Source organism: Monodon monoceros, unplaced genomic scaffold, assembly GCF_005190385.1.
Source record: "Monodon monoceros isolate NGI ecotype Baffin Bay Population unplaced genomic scaffold, NGI_Narwhal_1 Super_Scaffold_21, whole genome shotgun sequence".
NCBI lineage: Eukaryota > Metazoa > Chordata > Mammalia > Artiodactyla > Monodontidae > Monodon > Monodon monoceros.
The window spans coordinates 110546214-110563939 of NW_021703778.1; the positions used below are offsets into that span (position 1 = coordinate 110546214).

A 17726-nucleotide genomic window follows, 5' to 3' on the forward strand; every position below is an offset into this window, starting at 1 on the left:
TGTGTGTGTGTGTGTGTGTGTGTGTGTGTGTGTGTGTGTGTGTGTGTAGAGAATGGGGGTGTGAGAAGAGGGGGAGAAAGAGGCAGGAGTGGGGGGATGGGATTAAAGGAATTAGTTCACATGATTATAGGGGCTGACGAATCCAAAATCTAGGGGACAGGCTGGCAAGTCCAGCAAGAGGTTAATGTCTTGGGTCTCAAAGCAGTCTGGAGGCCGAGTTCCTTCCTCTTCAAGGACCTGAGTCTTTCCCCTTAAGGCCTTCAACGGACTGGATGAGGCCCACCGCATCATGAAGTGTAGTCTGCTTTACTCAAAATCTACTGATTTAAATTTAATCAGAGTTTTCAAAAATGGCTTCATAGCAGCATCTAGACTGGTAATATGACCAAACAACTGGGCACCAGAGCCCAGCCCAGCTGACACAAAATTAACTCTCACAACCTGGGTGTGGGAAGCTGGTGACCATGGAACCCGTATGTGAGAGAAGGGAGTGCACCCCGACGTGTGCACTCCTCCCCAGTGGAAACCCTGAAAACCCTCAAAAAGGGATTTAGAGAAGGGGGGGAGGGGAAAACAGTGGGAGCTCAACAGCTGTAATTGTCTAGAAGGGCTGAGCCTGCACAGTCAATATTCTGAGCACAACACCCACCTTCTTAAGCCACTGGATAAATTCTTCACCCTCATTAGATTTAAGCCATTTGATTTAGCATCATATAAATTGCTCGCAAGAGACAAAAAATAACTCCAAAGAAATCTAAAGCTTCACACGTACATTACTGCAACTCATATAATATCACTGTCAATAGTAATAGTAGTATTGCAATTTTGCAACGTTTTATGTAAGTGTAGAACAAAGCAAATAAACAAAACATTGATGTCATTAGGAACCAAGATTTTCAACGTAAGAGAAACGAGATGCACATATAAAATAAAACAGACTTAAGGAAAAAATCCTGCAATGTTGAATTGGAATGAGCAGTTCAAACACATGATTATTTTCTTTAGTGAATTTCCTAGCTTTGTCTACTAAAGGGAACTAAAAGCAATGACGTTCCAGTATCAATGAGAACCACTAGCACGCAGACCTTGGTTGTTTGTTTTTTTTTTTTTTGCGGTACGCGGGCCTCTCACTGTTGTGGCCCCTCCCGTTGCAGAGCACAGGCTCCGGACGCGCAGGCTCAGTGGTCATGGCTCACGGGCCCAGCCGCTCCGCGGCATGTGGGATCTTCCCGGACCAGGGCACGAACCCGCGTCCCCTGCATCAGCAAGCGGACTCTCAACCACTGCACCACCAGGGAAGCCCCAGACCTTGGTTTTTAAATACTATTCCCTATTCTAGAGCACCAGGGCTCCTCAGAGAAATGGGAGATTCCAGGGCTCGGGCAGAGAAAAGACAAGATGAGCCCAGGAAGTCTTCTGCCAGAAAGTAAAAGTACACAAAGGCCAATGGGGTTATATCCAAAGAAAAAACTGTTTGGCAGTACTGAATAAAGTTGACATACCCTATGAACAAGTGATTCCACTGTTAGGTATCCCCTCCAAAAACAAAAAACAAACGAACAAAAACTCAACAATGTGTTCAACCAAAGACAAGTATCAGAATGTTCATAGCAGCACTGCTTTAATAGTCAGAACCTGGAATCAACCTAAATGCCCACCTACATTAGAATTGATAAATAAATTGCAGGAGGGATGAAAAAGAGCTACAACTTCAAACATCATAGATGAATCTCATGAACACAATGATGAACAAAGAAGCCAGACACAAGAGTACATGTTCTATGATCCCATTTATACAAAGTTCCCAAACAGGCAAACTGATCAACAAGTTTAGACGTAAGGCCCTTGGTGGGGGGCAAGATAGGAAGAGGGTGTGATGGGGGCTGGTGGGGTACTGGCATTGTTCTGTTTCTTGATCTGGGAACTGGTTACACAGGTGTTTGCTCTGGGAAAATTTTGAACTATAAATTTGATTTTTTTGTGTATTTCTCTATATGTTATAATTTTCAATTAAAAATTTTACTTTAAGAAAAAGCCAGCTTGGTACTTCCCTGGTGGTCCGGTGGTTAAGACCCCGCACTCCCAATGCAGGAGGCGTGGGTTTGATCCCTGGTCGGGGAACTAAGATCCCACGTGCCCCCCACCCCGAAAAAAAAGCCAGCTTGAAGGGGCACCCACTAGCCAAATTTAGCATAATTTGAATATCAAAAAGGATAATGGTTGTAACTGGTTAGTAAATGAAAATACATGATTCCAGGGGGTGCAGAGAGGATAAACAGGACAGCCCTTCTTTACAAAAGAAAGTCAAATAAACGTGGAAGGAATGACAAGAATAGAAGATCACTATTTATAAGCGCCCCCCCAGCCCCGATAAAATACTTGATCGAGGTAACAATCACCAGTGGAAGCTAAAACCATTGTATGAAAACTTGTTAGCAGCACCAAGGTATCATCCCAGAGACCACTTACCTTTGCGAATGGGAGCAATTGTACCTTGGCGATGAAGAGCTGATGAAGAGGTCTGGTGTGACCACCTTAATCCAGTGATTGAACTTGGCATCACAAATGATGGATCAGTGGGACATTGCGTGCCTCCTGAAAGGATGCAAGTTAAATAAAAAAATAACCTAAGGAAGTGGGTCTTTCTGACTGCATTAAAATCACCTGAGATTTTTAAATTCCCAAAGCCTAGGCCGTGCTTCCAGACCAATATATCAGAACGTCGAGGCTGGGCCCCAAGCATCAGTATTTTTTAAAGCTTCCAAGATGACTGCAACGTGCAGCAAAGTATTCTAGACAAAAATGTGTAGCCTGAATCTAACTTCTAATTTACAGGATCTGCAGGATAGAGCGGCGGTTCTTAGTGCTGACTGCTTGCCAGAATCACCTAGAGAATTTTGAAACTAGGGCCACCTGAGCTTGAACTCCAGCGATTCTGATTTAATTGGTTCAGGGTGGAACTCAGGCACCCTATTCTCTTTTCTAGGCATTAAATTTGATTTAAATAACCCCCAGTGAGAAGAGTGGGCCAATTAATCCCCCTTCCTTGTAAAGCCAATTAATCAAGACAGGTGGTTCTGATGTGCAGCCAGGGCTGAGGATTAACAGGACAGAGGAACAACTGAACATCATAAGGAAGCAGACGAATCTAGAATGCGGGACATTCGTATGACCACTAGCCTGGATTCTTCAGAAGGTCAATGTCATGGGAGGAAAAAAAAAAAAAAAAAAAAGGAGAGAGGAACTATTCTAAGTTAAAATAAGTAACAACCACCCACACACGCAAAACGTAACTGTGCGTTTGTTTGATTTTTTTTTAAAAAACCAGCTATAAAGATGGGGGGATTTAAATATTAAGTTGATTTTAGGTGGTTTTCTTAGTAGGGATAATGACATGGTGGGTCTGTAGACAAATACCTGTATTCTTCAGTGATGTATGCTATATTGACAAGTGATGTGTCATAATGTGTATGTAACTTGAGAATTCATTGTACTAATGTTGGGCTGCACCCCACAGGCCTGTAAGCCCTGTTATTGCCTTGCTGAAGAGAGAGCCCAGAGACAGGGACAGAGACATCAATGGCTTGTTAGATAGGGAATCTTACAAATCAGAAGCAGAAGGTCCTGGAGCAACACCCCACCGTGTGCAGGAGAAAGGACACAGCACCAATCTTCTCTGCTTGAGGACCAAGGAGGCTACCATTTATAGCGGGAATTGACATAATTGACATAGTTCATTAGTTACCAGGGAAACCAGCAGCTGGGACAGGGAGCAAGCACGTAGGTAGTTATTGAGTAAGCCCTACGATTAAGAGGATTGGATAGCCATGTGAGTAGGGTGTAGGTGAAGCAGAGACCGGCCCAACAGCAGATGTACAGAGAGCAAGAGAACAGCCATCTTGAGTGGCCTGACCATACAACTAATCTTTCAGTTTTCCCGTACGTTTGAAATAGTTTCTAAGAAAAAGATGAGGAAATGGGAAATTTGTTGTTGTTGGCCATGCTGCAGGGCACACGGGATCTTAGTTCCTGGACCAGGGATGGAACCCAGGCCCCTGCAGTGGAAGCGCAGAGTCCTAACCACTGGACCACCGGCGATCTCCCAGTTTTTTAATAGGGATAAAAACCTACTCAGTGGTCCATGTAACTTCCATCTGTATTAGTTCTCTCTTGAGAATCTTCCCGGAAAACCCACTCACAGCTCAACCTTACGAAACCAACCTCACACCACACCCAACAATTAAAGCTGTATTTCTCAACCTCTGGCCACTGCATTTCTCCCACTAAATAGGAGTTATCTGGGAAAGAGCTGTTATTCAAATGAGCTTGAGAAGTCCTGGGTTATGAAAGATTTTCTTGTTACCAGACGCCTTTTAATCTTAATATATTTAACATACACTGTCCCATTGGGGTCAGGGAAGGACACCTGCAGAGTAAAGCAACATTCCTTAACCCTATTTTGTTTCCAGCCCTTTTTGGACACCAGACACCTTTTATCCCAAAAGATCTTGTAGATGAAGTGTTCTGCAAGCATTTGGGAAAATGCTAGCATAAGACATCTTCTCCCTCATTTTATAACTCCTCCATCTTTGATTGAACAAAGAGCCCCTGGATTTCCAAATGGACCCTAATGGCACATATGCAGGCAGATGAAGATCCAGCTCCCAGCCAGTGCAATTTCCTATTCACCAAAATACAAAATGTAGTGTTTTTTTCAGGAACCTATTTTTTTAAGTATGTATGCACTGTTTTGTGTGATTTCTATGCAAGCTTTACTTCAAGTGCATTAAAGATGTCTGGTTTGAATTATGAGTTCCTCCGTCCTACACTGTTGGTGGGAATGTAAGTTGGTGCAGCCACTATGGAAAACAGTATGGAGGAGCCTCAGAAAACTTAAAATAGAGCTACCATATGATCCAGTAATCCCACTCTTGGGTATACATCTGGACAAAACTGTAATTCAAAAATATACATGCAGGAGTTCCCTGGTGGTCCAGTGGTTAGGACTATGTGCTCTCACTGCCCAAGGCCCGGGTTCAATCCCTGTCAGGGAATGAAGATCCCACAAGCCACATGGCATGGCAAAAAAAAAAAAAAAATACATGCACCCCTATGTTCATAGCAGCACTGTTCACAATAGCCAAGACATGAAAACAACCTAAATGTCCACTGACAGATGAATGGATTAAGAAGATATGGTATATCTATACAATGGAATACTACTCAGCCATGAAAAAGAACAAAATAATGCCATTTGCAGCAACATGGATGCAACTAGAGATTATCATATGAAGTGAAGTAAGTCAAAAAGAGAAAGACAAATACCACTTACACGTGGAATCTAAAATATGGCACAAATGAACCTCTCTACAAAACAGAAACAGACTCACAGACACAGAAAACAGACTTGTGGTTGCCAAGGGGGAGAGGGATTGGGGAGGGATGGACTGGGAGTTTAGGGTTAGTAGATGCAAACTATTACATTTAGAATGGATGAATATCAAGGTCCTACTGTATAGCACAGGGGACTATATTCATCCCCTGGGATAAACCATAATGGAAAAGAATATTAAAAAAGAACATATATATGTGTATAACTGAATCACTTTGCTATACAGCAGAAATTAGCACAACCTTGTAAATCAACCACACTTTAATACAAAAAATTTTAATAAATAAATAAACTATGAGTTCCTAAAAGACCACCCCATGTGTCTCCTTCCTTTCAGCATCCAAGATGGTACCACCCACCACAGACAGAATACCTCTTGATACCCAAACAGCAAGAAAGAAGTGGATAAAGACTCTTGTCCAGGGTGCCCCCCTCCCCAGCTCAGCCCCTACAGCACTGTGGTTTACAGGCATCTCCATAGTCCTCCCCCCACCACTGTCTCAGGGTGTGTGTCATGATCACAGTTGAGGCTCCTGAGGGTCAGAGAGCCAATGAGGCTTGCCTGCAGCCAAACAGTGGAGAAACGGTGTGGCCAGGATCGGAGCCCCAGGAGCCTGACCTGAGCCCCAGAGCTCCTGCTCTCACAACAGTCACCACTGTGCTTCCTGTAACCTCAGCCTTAATCCTCTTCTACAGCTCCTGCTTTGTCACACACAGTGTCAGGAATTTCAGTTCTTCCAGGAAAAGCAGACTCAAGTGGCAACCTGTGCTTTTATGTGGCCCAAGGAAGCTGGCACGTAGCAAGTGCAGATTCAGAAGCTAAATCATCAGGGGAGTTATGCTTTGTCTAAGCCAAGTTGGTCAGCGCTGTGGTAAATCCAACCTTAAAAACTCAGCTTATAAATGAAGGGCTAATGACAAGTGTGAAGACAAAGAAGCTCATGGACCCACTGCCCAGAACTGTCCAAAACCACCTGGCCAGGCTCACCCTGAAGTCTTCGAAACCTCGAGGGTGCCTGCAACCCTCATTGAACTCAGAAGAACAGCCTGGTGGGACTTCCCTGGTGATCCAGTGGGTAAGACTCCATGCTCCCAATGCAGGGGGCCCGGGTTCGATCCCTCGTCGGGGAACTAGATCCCACATGCCACAATGAAGAGTCCACATGCTGCAACTAAGAACTAAAGATCCCGCATGCCGCAACTAAACATGACAGAACAAAGATCTCTCACGCTGCAACTAAGACCTAGTGCAGCCAAAGTAAATTTTTTTTAACAAAAAGCATCATTCGGTTAATCTACTACAAAACATTGGGACTTCCCTGGTGGCGCAGTGGTTAAGAATCCATCTGCCAATGCAGGGGACATGGGTTCGATCCATGGTCCAGGAAGATCCCACATGCTGCGGAGCAGCTGAGCCCGCGCACCACAACTATTGAAGCCCGCATGCCTAGAGCCCATGCTCCGCAACAAGAGAAGCCACTGCAATGAGAAGCCCGCACACCGCAATGAAGAGTAGCCCCCACTCACCGCACTAGAGAAAGCCTGCGTGCAGAAACGAAGACCCAAAAAAAAAAAAACAGCCTGGGGATTCCCCACTCCCTTCCCTCCCTGAAAAACACAGAAGCACTGTCGAGAAAGGCATATGGATTTCACTCTACTATGGCCAAATCAAGACTAAAAACTGACCTTAAACTAAAGAGATGAGAACTCATTCTCAGCAGATCTCAGACCAGTATGGACTTTTCAGTGGTCAAGGAGAGGAGGGGCTCATAATATTTCCCCAGTTGTTCAGGGGAAAGGGAGACCTCATAACATTCTGTTCAACTCTTAAGCCTGCACCAGAGCCCCAGGCTCTTGGGCTGAAGTCAGTCAAAGCCTAGTGGAACCTGCCCAGAGTTCAGTCAGTCCAGAATTTAAATTCCTGCCCAGGATCTGAATCAGCCTGTGATTCAGATACATAAAATTGTGGAGTGATGAAATGGTGAAATTTGAAGTTCAACTCCAGGCTATGCAAAACTAGTTGCTTAGCTTACATCATCACTTTGTTCATGTCCTGCCAAAATGATGGACACTGATTTCTGTACGGAACATTTTTTTAAAAAAAATAAATTTATTGTTTTATTTTTGGCTGCATTGGGTCTTCGTTGCTGCGTGCAGGCTTTTCTCTAGTTGTGGCGAGCAGGGGCTACTCTTCATTGCGGTGCGTGGGCTTCTCACTGTGGTGGCTTTTCTTGTCACGGAGCACAGGCTCTAGGTGTGCAGGCTTCAGTAGTTGTGGCACACGGGCTCAGTAGTTGTGGCTCACGGGCTCTAGAGCGCAGGCTCAGTAGTTGTGGCACACAGGCTTAGTTGCTCTGCGGCATGTGGGATCTTCCCAGACCAGGGCTCGAACCTGTGTTCCCTGCATTGGCAGGCAGACTCTTAACCACTGAGCCACCAGGAAAAGCCCAAGGAACACTTTTAAACAACATAAATTCCTGTTATTCAGTAAGCATTTCCCAATCACCTGCTCTTTACCTGCACTGTGTTATGTGACTGTACTCTATCCTGGTGTTTTAAGGACAGTTTTGTCCAAATATCATGGCAGTCTTCCTTCTCCCATAAGCCCCCAAAATGATAGGAAGGTTCTTACAAATTAAGTTGCAAGAGGTTCTGAACTCTGAGACATCAAACTGAAGGGCTTTACAGCAAAGTCTCTTTTTTTTCTACTCAGTATTAAGGAATTAGATATTACTTATATTGGTTTCTCAGACTTCCAATGCAAATGTTCTCTCCTTAAATATTCAACATTTTAAAAGTCCAAATGGAGAGTCAAGATCCCCCAAATTAGAAGGGGTGAACTAAACAAGATCTGTCCACAGTCAAGCCTGGCAACCACCACCTAGAAAGCACTTCTCTCTTCAGGTGACCCGCCTCCCTATCATGCTGAAGATGACTGACAGTGACAGTATCCAATTACAGCCTTTCCAATCTCCTTTGGATTTGGAAAGTGGGCTGCTTCTAGTCTCTGCCAGAGGAGCTTCAAAGTAACTAGCCTGGGACTTCCCTGGTGGCGCAGTGGTTAAGAATCCGCCTGCCAATGCAGGGGACATGGGTTCGATCCCTGGTCCGGGAAGATCCTGCATGCCGCAGAGCAACTAAGCCCGTGCACCACAACTACTGAGCCTGCGAGCCACAACTACTGAAGTCCGTGAACGTAGAGCCCATACTCCACAACAAGAGAAGCCACCGCAATAAGAAGCTCATGGACCACAATGAAGAGTAGCCCCTGCTCGCTGCAACTAGAGAAAGCCTGCGTGGATCAATGAAGCCAAAAATAATAAATTTTTTTTAAAAAATTATTTATTAAACTAAAAACCAAAGTAACAAGCCTGAAAATATTATGATGGAATCCAAGCCATATATAAAATATAAAACTAATCTACAACCACACCCTGTCTAGTCTTTTGTGGGATGGAAATGCCTAAAACGCCGGTTGGGCTCTCCCAGTAACTATTTAGCAAAGGAAAGAAAAATGTGGAACATGACAAATGGTGTAAGGCTCTCTCAGTCTTTTCTCCCAGAATCTTCAGGGGCTCTGCCCACCCTATGAGAACACAAAAGCAGATAAGACACCGCCAGTCTGCAAAGAACTCACAATCTACAGGGATGAGCAGACACCCTGCTTTTAATTAAAGAGATTATGATAATGGCCACAACAGGGATGCTTCCACAGTGGCATGGGTCTGCAGGGAGGGTAGTATTCATTCTCTGTGCTGGGGAAAGCTACTCAAAGCAGTTCCTGGGCTTCTGACCATTGGAAATGTTGGGAAAGTGAAGGGAAGGGTGTTCTGGGCAGAGAGAACCACGTCATCAAATGCACCAGCAGGTCAAAGTGCCTGGTGTGTGTGGGTGGGTGGGGGGGGGGTGGGTAACGGCTGCTTGATAAGCAAATTGTAGGCATCACAGCTGGAGATTCCAGGTCACCGCAGCTCTTGGGCTGAGGAGAGTGCTCCCGGAAACTAGGTCATCAAGTCCTAAAAGCAGGACAATGCAGCTGATACATCCTAACAGCAGATTAGTTTATTCAGTGTTTTAAATTCAATTAACTTTACCAACACTGTTCATTAAAAAAAAAATGGCTAAAGTTATTTATGCCCAACACTGTTGGACATCATCTCTTTAAAAACCTCATAGAAGAGGTACCACTATTAAGGCCATTTTACAGATCAGAAAACTGAGGCTCAGAGAAGTTCAGTAACTTACTCAAAGTCACACAACTAGGAAGTGGAGGCGCTGGGATGTGAATTTCTTCAGTCCAACTCCAAAGTCCATGCCTAATCACTTATGTTAAATACACAAAATGCAGTTAAATAATGGTTCTATTGTGTTCTGATCACTAGGAACAAAAAAGCTTTTATTTGGGTTTCTCTGTATTTCAGAGTTGCCACATTCTTGCCAATCTTTTATATTCCCCACAGCACACACCGTATTACTGGACACCAGTGCTTATAATTCATGTTGATTTTTAAGAAACATGTAAGGAAACATTATACTGGACCCACCCTAACAAAAGAAAAATTTGAGAGAGAGGGCAAGAGACTTGATCAATGGGTTGGCATGTATGAAGTCTGTACATCTGTGTCTCCTTCTCTCTCTCTCTCTCTCTCTCTCTCTCATTCTATGTGTATTTTAGTATGTCTGTCTCTTTCTACCTTGTTTCTCTTTTTACCTTCAGGTCTCTCCATTGCTATCTCTGTCTCTGTGTCTCTCTTTCTCTCTCCCTCCTCCCCCCTCCCTCCTCCCCTTCCCCTCCTTCTTCTTCTTCTCTCAATATCTCTTCTTCTCCCTCCCTCCCTCCCTCTCCCTCTATCTCTCTCCCCCCACTACTCTCTCTCTCTCTCTCTCTCTCTCTCTTACATTTCAGAGTGGCATATTGCTTCCTAGATCTTTTTTTTTTTTTACAGCTTTATTGGCGTAAAATTGCTTTACAATGATGTGTTAGTTTCTGCTTTATAACAAAGCGAATCAGTTATACATATACATATGTTCCCATATCTCTTCCCTCTTGCGTCTCTCTCCCTCCCACTCTCCCTATCCCACCCCTCTAGGTAGTCACAAAGCACCGAGCTGATCTCCCTGTGCTATGCGGCTGCTTTCCATTAGCTATCTATTTTACGTTTGGTAGTGTATATATGTCCATGCCACTCTCTCACTTTGTCCCAGCTTACCCTTCCCCCTCCCCATATCCTCAAGTCCATTCTCTAGTAGGTCTGTATCTTTATTGCTGTCTTACCCCTAGGTTCTACATGACATTATTTTTTCTTAAATTCCGTATATATGTGTGAGCATACGGTATTTGTCTTTCTCTTTCTGACTTACTTCACTCTGTATGACAGACTCTAGGTCCATCCACCTCATTACAAATAGCTCAATTTTGTTTCTTTTTATGGCTGAGCAATATTCCATTGTATATATGTGCCACATCTTCTTTATCCATTCATCCGATGATGGACACTTAGGTTGTTTCCATCTCCTGGCTATTGTAAATAGAGCTGCAATAAACATTTTGGTACATGACTTTTTTTGAATTATGGTTTTCTCAGGGTATATGCCCAGTAGTGGGATTGCTGGGTCATATGGTAGTTCTATTTGTAGCTTTTTAAGGAAACTCCATACTGTTCTCCATAGTGGCTGTATCAATTTACATTCCCACCAATAGTGCAAGAGGGTTCCCTTTTCTCCACACCCTCTCCAGCATTTATTGTTTCTAGATTTTTTGATGTTGGCCATTCTGACTGGTGTGAGATGATATCTCATTGTAGTTTTGATTTGCATTCATCTAATGATTAATGATGTTGAGCATCTTTCATGTTTTTGTCGGCAGTCTGTATGTCTTCTTTGGAGAAATGTCTATTTAAATCTTCTGCCCATTTTTGGATTGGGTTGTTTTTTTTTTTTGTTATTGAGCTGCATGAGCTGCTTGTAAATTTTGGAGATTAATCCTTTGTCAGTTGCTTCATTTGCAAATATTTTCTCCCATTCTGAGGGTTGTCTTTTGGTCTTGTTTATGGTTTCCTTTGCTGTGCAAAACCTTTGAAGTTTCATTAGGTCCCATTTGTTTGTTTTTATTTCCATTTCTCTAGGAGGTGGGTCAAAAAGGATCTTGCTGTGATTTATGTCATACAGTGTTCTGCCTAAGTTTTCCTCTAAGAGTTTGATAGTTTCTGGCCTTACATTTAGGTCTTTAATCCATTTTGAGCTTATTTTTGTGTATGGTGTTAGAGAGTGATCTAATCTCATATTTTTACATGTACCTGTCCAGTTTTCCCAGCACCACTTATTGAAGAGGCTGTCCTTTCTCCATTGTATATTCCTGCCCCCTTTATCAAACATAAGATGACCATATGTGCATGGGTTTATCTCTGGGCTTTCTATCCTGTTCCATTGATCTATCTTTCTGTTTTTGTGCTAGTACCATACTGTCTTGATTACTGTAGCTTTGTAGTATAGTCTGAAGTCAGGGAGCCTGATTCCTCCAGCTCCATTTTTCGTTCTCAAGATTGCTTTGGCTATTTGGGGTCTTTTGTGTTTCCATACAAATTGTGACATTTTTTGTTCTAGTTCTGTGAAAAATGCCAGTGGTAGTTTGATAGGGATTGCATTGAATCTGTAGATTGCTTTGGGTAGTAGAGTCATTTTCACAACGTTGATTCTTCCAATCCAAGAACATGGTATACCTCTCCATCTATTTGTATCATCTTTAATTTCTTTCATCAGTGTCTTATAATTTTCTGCATACAGGTCTTTTGTCTCCTTAGGTAGGTTTATTCCTAGATATTTTACTCTTTTTGTTGCAGTGGTAAATGGGAGTGTTTTCTTGATTTCACTTTCAGATTTTTCACCGTTAGTGTATAGGAATGCCAGAGATTTCTGTGCATTAATTTTGTATCCTGCTACTTTACCAAATTCATTGATTAGCTCTAGTAGTTTTCTGGTAGCATCTTTAGGATTCTCTATGTACAGTATCCTGTCATCTGCAAACAGTGACAGCTTTACTTCTTTTCCAATTTGGATTCCTTTTATTTCCTTTTCTTCTCTGACTGCTGTGGCTAAAACTTGCAAAACTATGTTGAATAAGAGAGGTGAGAGTGGGCAACCTTGTCTTGTTCCTGATCTTAGTGGAAATGCTTTCAGTTTTTCACCACTGAGGACGATGTTGGCTGTGGGTTTGTCATATATGGCCTTTATTATGTTGAGGAAAGTTCCCTCTATGCCTACTTTCTGGAAGGTTTTTATCATAAATTGGTGTTGAATTTTGTCGAAAGCTTTCTCTACATCTATGGAGATGATCATATGGTTTTTCTCCTTCTATTTGTTAATATGATGTATCACATTGATTGATTTGCATATATTGAAGAATCCTTGCATTCCTGGAATAAACCCCACTTGATCATGGTGTATGATCCTTTTAATGTGCTGTTGGATTCTGTTTGCTAGTAATTTGTTGAGGATTTTTGCATCTATGTTCATCAGTGATATTGGCCTGTAGTTTTCTTTCTTTGTGACACCCTTGTCTGGTTTTGGTATCACGGTGATGGTGGCCTCGTAGAATGTGTTTGGGAGTGTTCCTCCCTCTGCTATATTCTGGAAGAGTTTCAGAAGGATAGGTGTTAGCTCTTCTCTAAATGTTTGATGGAATTCGCCTGTGAAGCCATCTGGTCCTGGGCTTTTGTTTGTTGGAAGATTTTTAATCACAGTTTCAATTTCAGTGCTTGTGACTGGTCTGTTCATATTTTCTATTTCTTCCTGTTTCAGTCTTGGCAGGTTGTGCATTTCTAAGAATTTGTCCATTTCTTCCAGCTTGTCCATTTTCTTGGCATACAGTTGCTTCTAGTAATCTCTCATGATCTTTTGTATTTCTGCAGTGTCAGCTGTTACTTCTCCTGTTTCGTTTCTAATTCTATTGATTTGAGTCTTCTCCCTTTTGTTCTTGATGAGTCTGGCTAATGGTTTATCAACTTTATCTTCTCAAAGAACCAGCTTTTAGTTTTACTGATCTTTGCTATCGTTTCCTTCATTTCTTTTTCATTTATTTCTGATTGATCTTTATGATTTCTTTCCTTCTGCTAACTTTGGGGTTTTTTGTTCTTCTTTCTCTAATTGCTTTAGGTGCAAGGTTAGGTTTTTTATTCGAGATGTTTCCTGTTTCTTAAGGTAGGATTGTATTGCTATAAACTTCCGTCTTAGAACTACTTTTGCTGCCTCCCATAGGTTTTGGGTTGTCGTGTCTCCATTGTCATTTGTTTCTAGGTATTTTTTGATTTCCTCTTTGATTTCTTCAGTGATCACTTCGTTATTAGGTAGTGTATTGTTTAGCCTCCATGTGTTTGTATTTTTTACAGATCTTTTCCTGTCACTGCTATCTAGTCTCATAGCATTGTGGTCAGAAAAGATACTTGATACAATTTCAATTTTCTTAAATTTACCAAGACTTGATTTGTGACCCAAGATATGATCTATCCTAGAGGATGTTCCATAAGCACTTGAGAAAAATGTGTATTCTGTTGTTTTTGGATGGAATGTCCTATAAATGTCAATTAAGTCCATCTTGTTTAATGTAACATTTAAAGCTTGTGTTTCCTTTTTTATTTTCATTTTGGATGATCTGTCCATTGATGAAAGTGGGGTGTTAAAGTCCCCTACTATGAATGTGTTACTGTTGATTTCCCCTTTTATGGCTGTTAGTATTTGCCTGATGTATTGAGGTACTCCTATGTTGGGTGCATAAATATTTACAATTGTCATATCTTCTTCTTGGATCGATCCCTTGATCATTAGTAGTGTCCTTCTTTGTCTCTTCTAATAGTCTTTAAAGTCTATTTTGTCTGATATGGAATTGCTACACTGGCTTTCTTTTGGTTTCCATTTGCATGGAATATCTTTTTCCATCCCCTCACTTTCAGTCTGTATGTGTCCCTAGGTCTGAAGTGGGTCTCTTGTAGACAGCATATATATGGGTCTTGTTTTTGTATCTATTCAGCCAGTCTGTGTCTTTTGGTGGGAGCATTTAATCCATTTACATTTAAGGTAGCTATCAATATGTATGTTCCTATTCCCATTTTCTTAATTGTTTGGGGTTTGTTATTGTAGGTCTTTTCCTTCTCTTGTGTTTCTTGCCTAGAGGAGAGCCTTTAGCATTTGTTGTAAAGCTGGTTTGGTGGTGCTGAACTCTCTCAGCTGTTGCTTGTCTGTAAAGGTTTTAATTTCTCCATCAAATCTGAATGAGAGGGCTTCCCTGGTGGTGCAGTGGTTGAGAGTCCACCTGCCACTGCAGGGAACACAGGTTCTTGCCCCAGTCCGGGAGGATCCCACATGCTGTGGAGCGGCTGGGCCCGTGAGCCATGGCCACTGAGCCTGCGCATCCAGAGCCTGTGCTCCGCAACGGGAGAGGCCACAACAGTGAGAGGTCCGCGTACCGCAAAAAACAAGAAAAAAAAAATCTGGGGCTTCCCTGGTGGTGCAGTGGTTGAGAGTCCGCCTGCCGATGCAGGGGACACGGGTTCGTGCCCCGGTCCGGGAAGATCCCACATGCCGAGGAGCGGCTGGGCCCGTGAGCCATGGCCGCTGAGCTTGCGCGTCCGGAGCCTGTTCTCCGCAACAAGAGAGGCCACAGCAGTGAGAGGCCCGCGTACCGAAAAAAAAAAAAAAAAAAAAAAATCTGAATGAGATCCTTGCTAGGTAGAGTAATTTTGGTTGTAGGTTTTTCTCCTTCATCACTTTAAATATGTCCTGCCAGTCCCTTCTGGCTTGCAGAGTTTCTGCTGAAAGATCAGCTGTTAACCTTATGGGGTATCCCTTGTGTGTTATTTGTTGTTTTTCCCTTGCTGCTTTTAATATGTTTTCTTTGTATTTAATTTTTGACAGTTTGATTAATATGTGTCTTGGCGTGTTTCTCCTTGGATTTATCCTGTATGGGACTCTCTGTGCTTCCTGGACTTGATCAACTATTTCCTTTCCCATATTAGGGAAGTTTTGAACTATAATCTCTTCAAATATTTTCTCAGTCCCTTTCTTTTTCTCTTCTTCTTCTGGAACCCATATAATTCGAATGTTGGTGCGTTTAATGTTGTCCCAGAGGTCTCTGAGACTGTCTTCAGTTTTTTCATTCTTTTTTCTTTATTCTGCTCTGCAGTAGTTATTTCCACTATTTTATCTTCCAGGTCACTTATCCGTTCTTCTGCCTCAGTTATTCTGCTATTGATCCCATCTAGAGTATTTTTAATTTCATTTATTGTGTTGTTCATCGTTGCTTGTTTCCTCTTTAGTTCTTCTAGTTCCTTGTTAAATGTTTCTTGCATTTTCTCTATTCTATTTCCAAGATTTTGGATCATCTTTACTACCATTATTATGAATTATTTTTCAGGTAGACTGCCTATTTCCTCTTCATTTGTTAGGTCTGGTGGGTTTTTATCTTGCTCCTTCATCTGCTGTGTGTTTTTCTGTCTTCTCATTTTGCTTATCCTACTGTGTTTGGGGTCTCCTTTTTGCAGGCTGCAGGTTCGTAGTTCCCGTTGTTTTTGGTGTCTGTCCCCAGTGGCTAAAGTTGGTTCAGTGGGTTGTGTAGGCTTCCTGGTGGAGGGGACTAGTACTTGTGTTCTGGTGGGTGAGGCTGGATTTTGTCTTTCTGGTGGGCAGGTCCACGTCTGGTGGTGTGTTTTGGGGTGTCTGTGGACTTACTATGAGTTTAGGCAGCCTCTCTGCTAATGAGTGGGGTTGTGTTCCTGTCTTGATAGTTGTTTGGCATAGGGTGTCCAGCACTGTAGCTCGCTGGTTGTTGAGTGAAGCTTGGTGTTGGTGTTGAGATGGAGATCTCTGGGAGATTTTCACCGTTTGATATTACGTGGAGCTGGGAGGTCTCTTGTGGACCAGTGTCCTGAAGTTGGCTCTCCCACCTCAGAGGCACAGCACTGAATCCTGGCTGCAGCACCAAGAGCCTTTCATCCACACAGCTCAGAATAAACGGGGGAAAAAGAAGAAAGAAAGAAAGAAAGGGAGGGAGGGAGGGAGGAAGAAAGGAAGAAAGAAAGAGGATAAAAGAAAAGAAAAGAAAGTAAGGTAAAATAAAGTTATTAAAATAAAAAATAATTATTAAGAAAAAATATTTTTTTAATTAAAAAAAAACAGACAGATAGAACCCTAGGACAAATGGTGAAAGCAAAGCTATACAGACAAAATCTCACACAGAAGCATACACATACACACTCACAAAAAGAGGAAAAGGGGAAAAAATAATAAATCTTGCTCTCAAAGTCCACCTCCTCAATTTGGGATGATTCGTTGTCTATTCAGGTGTTCCACAGATGCAGGGTACATCAAGTTGATTGTGGAGATTTAATCCGCTGCTCCTGAGGCTGCTGGGAGAGATTTCCCTTTCTCTTCTTTGTTCGCACAGCTCCCAGGATTCAGCTTTGGATTTGGCCCCGCCTCTGCGTGTAGGTCGCCGGTGGGCGTCTGTTCTTTGCTCAGACAGGACGGGGTTAAAGGAGCAGCTGCTTCGGGGGCTCCGGCTCACTCAGGCCGTGGGGAGGGAGGGGTGTGGATGTGGCGCGAGCCTGCGGCGGCAGAGGCCAACAGGACGTTGCACCAGCCTGAGGCGCGCCGTGCATTCTCCCGGGGAAGTTGTCCCTGGATCCCGGGACCCGGGCAGTGGCGGGCTGCACAGGCTCCCAGATGGGAGGTGTGGAGAATGACCTGTGCTCGCACACAGGCTTCTTGGTGGCGGCAGCAGCAGCCTTAGCGTCTCATGCCCATCTCTGGGGTCCGCGCTGATAGCCGCGGCTTGCGCCCGTCTGTGGAGCTCCTTTCAGCAGCGCTCTTAATCCCCTCTCCTCAAGCACCAGGAAACAAAGAGGGAAGAAAAAGTCTCTTGCCTCTTCGGCAGGTCCGGACTTTTTCCCGGACTCCCTCCCAGCTAGCCATGGTGCACTAACACCCTGCAGGCTGTGTTCACGCCGCCAGTCCTCTCCCTGCGCTCCAACCGAAGCCCGAGCCTCTGCTCCCAGCCCCCGCCCGCCCCGGCGGGTGAGCAGACAAGCCTCTCAGGCTGGTGAGTGCTGGTCGGCACCGATCCTCTGTGTGAGAATCTCTCCGCTTTGTCCGCCACAGTACCGCCGCACCCGTTACTGCGCTCTCCTCCACGGCTCCGAAGCTTCCCCCCCTCCGCCACCCGCAGTCTCCGCCGCGAAGGGGCTTCTACTGTGTGGAAACCTTTCCTCCTTCACGGCTCCCTCACACTGGTGCAGGTCCCGTCCCTATTCTTTTGTCTCTGTTTATTCTTTTTTCTTTTGCCCTA

The 17726-nt window shown here is 43.5% G+C and overlaps 1 long non-coding RNA gene across 2 annotated transcripts in view; it reads right to left on the bottom strand.

The window, feature by feature from the left end:
- LOC114904139 overlaps positions 1-17726 on the bottom strand; it is a 216535-nt gene that overhangs the window by 175829 nt on the left and 22980 nt on the right. For both annotated transcript variants that reach the window (XR_003795861.1, XR_003795860.1), the window contains exon 5: positions 2470-2595. This is a non-coding gene — a long non-coding RNA (uncharacterized LOC114904139). The remainder of the gene's footprint in view (positions 1-2469; positions 2596-17726) is intronic.